Below are 11,360 nucleotides of genomic sequence, written 5' to 3' on the forward strand. Positions count from 1 at the left end.
CAGCATTTCACAAACACAGCTACACAAGATAGACGCAGCAGCTAGTTGCCCAGTCCGGGCCTACAATGAAAATAATTACAACCCATTAATAATTAATATGAAAATAAAAAAAGAGCTATGATGCTGACTACCGTGTGTGAGCGTCGTGCGATAGTTGGGTCCCACCACCTAGATGGACAGAAGAGAAGTGGGCTCTAGAGGCATTTTAGAACGCCTGGCATGTTGTAGTGCCTTGAGCATATCCGGCCCAGGGCGGCATGTCGGTGGCGATGTGCTGGCACTACCCTTCACGAGGTTCTATTTCATTGATCTTACAAGGAGATTTGTGTGGGTGTTTTATTTTCCCCTTTTATTTTTTCTTTTTATGCTCGATTTAGTCACTTAGATGTGCAATAATAAGGGCACATCTAGACGGCATCATATCTTATGAATCCGCCATCCCTCGTGCATCCCTGCATCCCATCATCTCTGGCCATCCGATGAAAATACTCTGCCCTGGGTGCGTCGACTCTTATTTTTGCAAAAAGACGCCCGCTTCCAACCCACTTAGGCGTGTGAAATTTCCAGAAACCCCTAGCCAAAGTGAGCTCTCCCATTTCACTACTCCCCTATCCCCAATCACGGCTGCGAACTGCATCCCAACGATGGCCACGGCCGCGATGACCATGACCACCATGTTCAAGTAACGAATGAAGAGAAGAGAACGAATCGCCGGAAAGAATTAGAAAACGAACGCAGATACTTGAGTGAATTTATATGCAAAAGAATGAAGAGATCACAAGCTTATTAAAAAAATTCTTGAACGATGCACCGGTACGAATATGGAGACGAACAAAGTGGCATCAGTTTATAATAATTAAAGAACGAAGCTGAAAACTTGGAACGAAGAAATATTCTGAATACTCCGGATAATCGAAACAAAAAACAATTCCTGAATACTCCGAATAGGTAAGAAAAGAATTACTGACGAACGAAATAATTTGAGAGGATAACATGAAGTTAGAACCACGAATCTTCGAGAGAACGGGCAAGATTTAGAGAACGGGAAATAATTTGAAATTCATTCTTACGTCATACTTCGAAAAGAATTTGAGAATAACTCCGGGAAAATTAGAAGAGTCAGGTAAGATCCTGGGAAAAGACCTGTGGGTTAGGACCCACTGAAAAGAAACACCGTTGGAAAGGATTGTTGGAAAGAGAGATGATGCACCGGAACAACTGAAAGACTTGAATGAGGTGACAACCTCGAAATAATTGAATGCAAACACGAATCTTCTGAGAAGTATTCATGACTCCGGAACGATAAACTGGCGAGAGGCGAACGAGCAAGGGGAAGCACTTGAATCAAGGAACCGAGAAACATGAATTGAATCCACCGGAAAGGAAAACGAGACAAACAACAATCAACTTAACGAAAATACACCGGTTGAGACAATTGAGGAAAGACTGAAGAGGCTCCACACGAATGAAATTAATGCCCGGATAGAGGCTCAGACTCCGGGAATAAAAGGGGTGGGAGGGCGGGAAAACAAAGGCAACTTGGAATGGGGAACCGACGAATAACTTGAAGAGAAAAGAACCGGTTGAAATAAGTGAGGAAAGAATGCAAAGGCTTCACACGAGTAGGATGGATACTCGATTACAGATTCCGGCTCCGAGAGGAAAAAGGGTGGGCGGGTGGGAAAAATAAAGACAACTTCGGACGTTGTCGGGGATATACCCCGCGGCATAAACCGGCCGGAGGTATAACCCGGCCGGACTTGGCGGTTTACTTCAGACCCGGCTGAGACTTGAAGATTCACTGGCGACCCGTTTGGACCTGGCGGTTTACGATTCACTGGTAATCCGGCAGGCGGGTCAGAGGAGTGACAAGACCCGGTGGCCCAACGGGCGGTTCATGAAGGCCGGTTCATATTATGGTGGGCCGGTTTAAGAGGAAAGGCATGAGGAATATTTACCTTACAAGGAGTTAAGACCAGGACTTGTATCCGGTTTGTATTAGAGATAGAATAGTCCTAATCCTAATAGGACTCCAGATGTAACCCGCCCCTTCAACATATCTAAGGAGGGGCAGGGCTCCCCAAAGAGGGAGAAGCTACAAGCAAGAAGAAACAATCTCTAGGGCTAGACACAAAGAGCCGGTTTACCGGCGACTCTCTCGTGAGCATAATGAGACCTAGCCTCAAACAGCATGTAGGGTTATTACCGGATGATGTTTTCCGGGGCCCGAAGCTGTCTAAACCCTTGTCTTGTGTGTTGATCCGCCTCGCGTCTCTCATCCCAATCAACCCCTCTCAAGCTACCACATAGATGCGTTGGCCTCACGACTAAGTCCTCACACTAGGACATCTGCCGTGACAATTCCACGACAGTTGGCGCCCACCGTGGGTCCAGGCGCACGGTTGTGATGAGTTCTTGGAGGGATCTTTTTCTCAAGGATCGAGAAGTCCATGGTTAGCCGGGTAAAGAAGAACCGGTACTGGACAAGTCTCAGGCAGGCCTGACAAAATCATCGTTTTTATGGTCAAAATTGTGGCCAATCTTTGGAACAGCAGATGGAAGATCACGATCAAGAGATTATGGATCCGTGCACGCCACCGCACATGACCCGTAAGGCAGATTGATTCTGGTGCGCTACTGTAAAATTAAAGCGTGATTGAGCTGTCTAAAGATCCACAGGAGTTTTGGTTTTCCATTGGATCGCTGATCCGGATAGCCGCCGTACATTGCTACAACATCAACCAAAGAAAGGCAAGTCCCGAGGCGATCGAGCGTTGTAGTAGCAAATTACAGGATATTTGACTGGTTGGTTTACTGCTCGTTACCGGAATCGAAAACGGTCCGGATTGGACTAGCGTAAAAAAGGAGAAATCAATCTGTGGCAAAGATTCCCGATGGGAAAGAGCTCTGGGCCCAAGGAAAATAATAAGACGTTGCCATGAGCTAGTAGTGCTACCACCTGACATATGGATTAGGCACGCAGACTCTCAATGCATGGTTATTTGGACATCGTACAGTGCAAATTTAATGTCTGGTCACAAGCACACGCATCAACCATCCAGTCCACATGATTGCATCCGAACAGAACAAAAGCAAGGACGCCTGCCTTCAGCCGCCGTTGCGGTTTTCCCCTCGTCAGCGTCACTTCTGATTTCACCAGCTTGTCGCTTGCATGCTGACTGCTGCCGGTCCGTCAGTCGCTATCGCCGCGTCTGAGCCGCCCCCTACTCCATTGACCCGACGTGACTGCGAGCCGCGAGCCACCCGCGGCCTCCCCAAGTATCTGCGGTCTCTGCACTCTGTTCGGCCCACAGCAGCGGCTCTGCCCCGCGCCGTCTGGCCACTACTGCTTCTCGCGGCATCGAGCCGGCTTGTTCCACTGTTGAGTCGCCGCCGGGTCGATATCCTGCCTTGGAGCCTCTCCGTATTAATTTGATGGTCAAGAGGACCTGGAGACAGGGTCGGCGTACAGAGCTGTCGTCCGGATACATCAGGTGATATTTATCCTATATATTGTTTGTTCAGTGCATGTTAATTTCTTTATACACACAACTACTCCCTCTCTGTATTTTTTATACGCAGGACAATTATTTCCGCCATTACACCATAGATGCGCATTCGGCTGTGCCGCGCAGCTTCACAGATATGTGAGTCGCGGTCCAGATTGCATCAACACACCGGCCGACTCACCCGTCGGCGCCGCCTTACAAACGCCACGGACGATTCACCCGTTCGTCCTTGCGGCCGGTTCACGCGTCCACACCGGCTTACAACGCATATGACAACTTGCTCGTCCGCACCGGCTTACAACACCACGGACGACTCGCCCGTCCGCTTTCGTGGCCGACTCACTCGTCCGCACCGGTTTACAAACGCCGCGGCCAACTCGTCCGTCCAACAAAAAATACCAGGTGCTATCCTTTCTATGTATTTTGTCGGCACATATTAAATCATTTGAGAACAATTACTCTAGTCTGCGATATTTTTTCGCAAGGCCATTATTCCTTGCAAAAAGGTGTTGCAAAAGGGGCGTGAGCAAATATTATTTTTGCACTAGCGCTCATCCTGCGCAGGTTGCCACCCCCGCTACATCAACACACGCGATTGACTTATTGTCCGCCCCCGCGGCCGGTTCACGCGTCTGCGCCGATTTACAACGCGGAGGCACGTTCGGCTGTGCCGCGCAGCTTCACGGACACGCATATCGCGGTCCGGTTTACATCAACGTGCCGGCTGACTCGCCCGTCCGCACCGCCTTACAACACCACGGACGACTCGCCCATCCGCCCTCGCGGCCGGTTCATGCGTCCGCGCCAGCTTACAACGCCGTGGCCGACTCGCTGCGCTTACAAACGTCACGGCCGACTCACCCGTGTCCGTGACGTTTTTCCAACACCGCGGCTGGTTCACCCGTGAGCGACTTCAACTTCACATAGCGATCATCAATTTCATGGCGGATTATTTCCGGCCTGGCACATCAGGTGGTATCCATCTAAAATATATTTTATTGGTACATATTATTTTTTTGTCAAAGAGCAGTTTATCTTTGTCTTGGTCTGCAATATTGTTGATGCAGGACAATTGTTCACTACATCAAGACGATGTGGTTAACTCGCCCGTCCGCGCCGGTTTACAACACTGCGGCCGATTCGTCTGTTTGAGCCACCTTTGATGCTGAGGTCATCTTTTCCGCCCTCCTCTCGCGGCCTGGTTTACATCAACACACCGGGCCGCACCTGTCTGCATGAGGTGTTTATTGAGTATAAAGCAAGTCACAGCTTGGGTAGCCCGGTTTTCTTTCAAATTGGAGGCAAGTTATCATCAACCGCCGTCTGCACTGGATGGATCAATGGGCAGGCACGCGAGTCGCCGCCACTACAGTTTGGTTAATTTCAACTAGCCAGTTGGAAGGAACCATTGGCCGAGTTGCTGACACGGCTCATACGGATTATTTATAACCCGCTGCAGTTACCTCAACCTTCTGTGGATTTACATCGTGCTATCAACACCAATGATATACAAGTTATGCCGGTTTATATCACGGTTAAATATGGAGAGTCTCAAGCCAACTCCTCGAGTCACCTTTGAGACTCGGGGGCTACGATGACATGACTCGGCAAATCTTGCCAGTTTAAGCAAATTTAAGAACCCCAGGTCGATGGAGGGAAAGATAACCCGGTCCCGGAGGCTACTGTTATATTGATGAAAATTTAAAGGCCGTCAGAAAATTTCCGGCTTAGAAAGTATATGACAGTTACAAAATCCCGGCTCAATGAAGAAGTTTCGGGTCATCAGAAAGGATTCCAGTTTACAATCCGGTTCAAGGGAAATCTATTCTCCCACAAAGCTCTGAAGCGCTCAAATCCGGTTTAAAAATGTCCGGTTCAAAAAGGAATTAACTTCTCGCAAGTTCGAGTTTAAAAGCCGTCAGAAAATTTCCGGCTGAAAATGAAGTTTCCGGTTTAAAATCCGGTTCAAGGGAAAGGTGTCTCCCACAAAGCTTTGAAGCCCTCAATATCCGGTTCAAAATCCCGGTTCAAGAAGAATTTATCTCTTGCAAAAAGTTAAAGGTTGCCGAAGAGGACCTGCAGCCATGATGCGTGGTTCAAACATGGGTATCCTGCCTTATTGGCTTATCATGTATGGTCACTTGGGGGCTTCCTATTCAAACATAGGTGTATTCACCAAAGAGAACATAGCTGTCGGTACCCTCTTGATCGGCGCAATGCCAAAACACATGGTCACTTGGGGGCTTGGTCGTATCCGAACCATAGCTACACCTCTTGATCGGCGAAATGCCACAGCATCACTTGGGGGCTTGGTCGTATCCGAACCATAGCTACACCTCTTGGTTGGTGCAATGCCACAGCATCACTTGGGGGCTTGGTCGTATCCGAACCATAGCTACACCTCTTGATCGGCGTAATGCCACAACATCACTTGGGGACTTGGTCGAACCCGAACCATAGTCACGCCTCTCGATCGGCTCAAAGCCACGTCAAACCGGGGCCAAAGAGAGTGTTGTAAAACAACAGCTCAAACATAGGCACCCACTGAGCACAGCTCACGATATTGCTTGGGATTTCTTTGTTGTCGAATTTAGGGCGTGGCAGCCCGTAAAAAGCCTCGACTACAACGGTTTTTACTTGCCTTTTGCTGAGTTTTCGTTGTTTTCATAAGATTTGTGACGTTTTCAAACCGGCGTTTATCAACCCGGTTAAGCTGTCAACTACAAGTTGTCAGTATATGATCAGTCATAATCCGGAGATTATCAACCCGGTCTGGTTTTGACTACAAGTCGCCAGTATTATATATAGTTAATCCGGTGTTTATCACAACCCGGCACGGTTTTATCATAAACTGGCACAATATGGAAGGAGTTATCAGTACTCAAGATTGGGGTTATCACTCTTACTACAAAAAGGTGGTAAATCAACGATGTGATTCAATGTCACAGGTATGATATATTTCATATTTGATTATTCTTAAGTGCAGCCTTGGTTATAAACCTGGGTTATATGTTGGGCATTATGACCCGTCCGGCGGTAAACCGACAGGACACTTTAAACTTGTTGTATGCAGAAATAGGTTGAATAAAGCATGATTATAAATCACCGACGTTTATTAACCCGGCCTGGCTTTCGACTATATGTCGCCAGTATGATGATAAATTATCCGGTGTTTATTAAACCGGCCTGGCTTTAAGACGATAAGTCGCCAGTATATGATGAGAAATTATCCGGTGTTTATTAATCCGGCCTGGCTTTGGACTATAAGTGGCCAGTATATATTTGGATTGCGCCATTGGAATCATGCGCTTATAAATCATTGGGTTATATTATTCAAATAGCCAAACTTGGCTGAATTGTCATTATGATATTGAATGAATAAGGTTTTCATACCGGATTATATTATCTTGAATAGCCAACATGGCTGGATTTTTATGGTTATAATAACCGGTATTATTGAGGTTTTCAAAGTCGCTTTAGCGCAATGGCTATTATTTTATCGAAGGATATGATTTATTCTACAATGGAAGGAATAGTCCCGAGTCGCTGCAGGCTTACAACCCGGCATTTGAGGGCTACATTATTCAAATTGAGATTACATAAAATATGCAAGTCCCATGTCACTGCCAGCATGCACCATGGCACTTGGGGGCTAATGCAAAGTCATTTTTTTCATCACCTTATTGAAGACCCGACTCGTCACATTGTAATGAGCCGGCCCTTGGGGGCTACCAATTGCTCTTGTCAACAATTCAAGGTACACAAGTCTTAATCCATTATATTGAAGGGTTCATTGTTCAATTGGTAAAGCACAAAAGCTCTTAACCTTGTGGATGTGGGTTCAAGCCCATGGTGAGGGTTGCATCATATGATATTATTTTCAATGAAGCATATATAAAGTCCCAGCTCAATATTATGTTACTGAGCCAACCCTTGGGGGCTACACGTTGCTATTCAAAGTTTACATGATCATATCTATAAAGTCCCTGCTCATTATTGCATAATGACCCGGCCCTTGGGGGCTACACTGGTTGAAGTTTTTATGAGCATAAGGCAATTTCAAGTCCCAGGTTGCTGCAAGCATGACAACCCGATGCTTGGGGGCTACATATGTGGAGTATTCAGTTTTTACTAGTGACTGGGATGAACAACATGGATTTCTTCAAAAGTGGTAATATTTATATTGAAGCAAGTCTTAAGCCATCACTTTGTTCTGCTCAAGACTTGGGGGCTACAGGTATTATATTATTATCAGAGAAATATTTTCAAATTCTCTGTTTGGAGCAAACCAGATTGACTCGGTGTCATCAATAATTATGACCCGGCGACGGCAACAATTATGACTCGGTGCCATTCGGTATTCACAAACCGGCAATTTTGGTAATATTAAACCGGCAAGTTTTAAGTCTTCAAACCGGCTGAATATCATATGAGTATTTCAAGACCAATATTTCTTAAGCCGACGCTTTGGAAGCCGACTCAAGTGGATTATTCTTCACAATATTTTTCTATGAGAAACCAACGTTAGCAATTTGAGTATGAAGCTGGTTATTGACCTGGATTTTCTAGAAGGAGGAATGACAAGGACTTAAGAATGATCAGGTGCCGGTTTACAAGAATTCTTAACCCGGAGCACAACCTGTGAAATTTGTTCTTGTGTTTATTTTGCAGCATAAGTTTACCATGGATAAATCCAAGCTAAACTTGGGGGCTAATGTCGGGGATATACCCCGCGGCGTAAACCGACCGGAGGTATAACCCGGCCGGACTTGGCAGTTTACTTCAGACCCGGCTGAGACTTGACGATTCACTGGCGACCCGTTTGGACCTGGCGGTTTACGATTCACTGGTAATCCGGCAGGCGGGTCAGAGGGGTGACAAGACCCGGTGGCCCAACGGGCGGTTCATGAAGGCCGGTTCATATTATGGTGGGCCGGTTTAAGAGGAAAGGCATGAGGAATATTTACCTTACAAGGAGTTAAGACCAGGACTTGTATCCGGTTTGTATTAGAGATAGAATAGTCCTAATCCTAATAGGACTCCAGATGTAACCCGCCCCTTCAACATATCTAAGGAGGGGTAGGGCTCCCCAAAGAGGGAGAAGCTACAAGCAAGAAGAAACAATCTCTAGGGCTAGACACAAAGAGCCGGTTTACCGGCGACTCTCTCGTGAGCATAATGAGACCTAGCCTCAAACAGCATGTAGGGTTATTACCGGATGATGTTTCCCGGGGCCCGAAGCTGTCTAAATCCTTGTCTTGTGTGTTGATCCGCCTCGCGTCTCTCATCCTAATCAACCCCTCTCAAGCTACCACATAGATGCGTTGGCCTCATGACTAAGTCCTCACACTAGGACATATGCCGTGACAATTCCACGACAGACGTGGAAACAACGTCGTTGAGAAAGAACTGAGGATTGATCTCGCCAAAGACAACGAGGTTCGAATGAGTCAAAAGAAGTGCGCCAGATGAAAAGAGCTGCAACACAACAACCGGAAAACTAACTGCGTGATCCTAAAAAAAATTGAAGGGGAAGAGGAGTATATCAAACCACCTATGTCAAGATTTCTTACCAGAGCGACGAAGGGGCTGAGGAGTAAAAAGAATTCCTACTCTCCGATATAACTAGACTCCGAAAAAGTTTTCTTCTAGACTCGACAACGGCCAAACTACACGATCAAACAAGGGGGCTCCTATGGTCAGTCGAGGCTCTGATACCAACTTGTAATGCCCAATATGTGACTCTATCCTAAAGGAACTCGAAAGTCCCACCAATGATAGAACCGCATATTGACACGCTTTTGCAAGGTGGATATCATTACATCGTACCATTACATAATAGTTTGGGATACATACAAAACATACAAATGCCGCGAGAAAACATCAACACCATACAATAGAAAAACATCTGACTATGGATGAAACACAAACAGAAACTCAAACGACATCCACCCTGCTATCCCAGGCTGCTGACCAGGAACCTAACTCAAGATCGACGAAGAAGAAGAACTCCAAAACATGTAAACATCGCTCTCACGTCATGACCATCGCATTACGTGTACCTGCAACTATTGGTGTAGTAATCTGTGAGCCACGAGGACTCAACAATCCCATTACCATGGGTATCAAGACTAGCGAAGCTTAATGGGTATGGAAAGGATAAGTGGTGAGGTTGTAGCAAGCGTTTAAGCAATATATGGTGGCTAACTAACGAGTACAAGAGTAAGATGAGAAACTACACAAACGGTCGCCAACTAGTAATGATCAAGAAGTGATCCTTCTTGAACTACTTACGGTCAAACATAACCCAACTGTGTTCTCCTCTCGAACTTCCCTGAAAAGAGACCATCACGGTTACGCACGCGGTTGGTGTATTTTAATTGAGTTTACTTCAAGTCCTCTACCACCGGATATTAACAAATTCCCATCTGCCACATAACCGCGGGCACGCCTTTCGAAAGTTTAAACCCTGCAGGGGTGTCCCAACTTAGCCCATGACAAGCTCACGATCCGCTGAGACAATCCTCCATCGCGGGACTCTTCGATCAGACTCGAGATCCCGGTGCACAAGACATTCGACAATGGCAAAACTAATCCAGCAGACCTCCCGGCGTGCTGACACTCTGATAGTAGCCGCGCGTATATCGTCTCAGGCCACGTCCGGATGGGACATCCTACGAGTAAAACCAGCCCTCGAGTTTCCCCGAGGTGGCCCCGCAGTCTACCCGTTTGGGACCATCACCATCAGCACTGCCCCCCTGCTATGTAGATAAATCCTCGGGTTCATGATACCCTATGCTAATTAATTATTAGGTTCAAGTACTATTATGGCAAATGTTAAAACCAATGTTGGGCCTTGCTGGAAGAATTTTGTTCAAAGCGAACTGTCAAGAGGGCCCCATACCCCTCACCGTGTTAGGGACGCAAAATCAAGGAACATAACACCGGTATAACAGAAACTAGGGCGGCAAGAGTGGAACAAAACACCAGGCATAAGGCCGAGCCTTCCACCCTTTACCAAGTATATAGCTGCATTAATTAAATAAGAGATATTGTGATATCCCATGATATCCATGTCCCAACATGGAACAACCTGCAACTAGCAACGCTATAAGAGGGGCTGAGCAAAGCGGTAACATAGCCAAACAACGGTTTGCTCGGAAGGGTGAAAAGGTTAGAGGCTATCATGGCAATTTCGGAGGCTTGATAAACAAGTGGTTGGTAGCGCAACATAGCGATAGCATCGAGACAACTAGCATAGCAAAGATAGTAGTGAGATCCAAGGTGACGGTCATCTTGCCTGAAATCCCGCTAGGAAGAAGAACGAGTCCATGAAGAGGACGAATCCACGTAGTCGAACAAATCCTCACAATCGCAACAAAACAGGAACTATCGAGGAGCACAACCGGAAAGAAGCAAACAACATGCCAAACACACAAACACATAAACATGGCCTAATGCTCATCCAAGTATGATGCTACTCATGGCAAGAGATTATGCATACAAGAACAACACATCAAAGCAAGTTTAAATGAGGCCGTAATCAACATTTAACAATTCCGAAAACTCCCCATATGCAAATTTCGATATTAGTCCAGATCTGAACAAAACATTATTTTAAAGTTGTTAAGCATCAAGTTAAAGTGCAGCAAGATGATCTACACGGTTTTCTAGTCAAGTTACATATAAAGTTCGTTTAATTCGGAGCTACGGCCTAGAAGATATGAGCAAAACAAGTTAATCATGGCATTGATGCAAAAGCAAGCAAAACAACATCATAAATACTCTAAAACAAGGATGCAACAAGGCATGATGAAACTACATGCAAAACCAAGAAAGTTTCATATAGAG

Source organism: Triticum aestivum, chromosome 4D, assembly GCF_018294505.1.
Source record: "Triticum aestivum cultivar Chinese Spring chromosome 4D, IWGSC CS RefSeq v2.1, whole genome shotgun sequence".
In the NCBI taxonomy this organism is placed as follows: Eukaryota; Viridiplantae; Streptophyta; class Magnoliopsida; order Poales; family Poaceae; genus Triticum; species Triticum aestivum.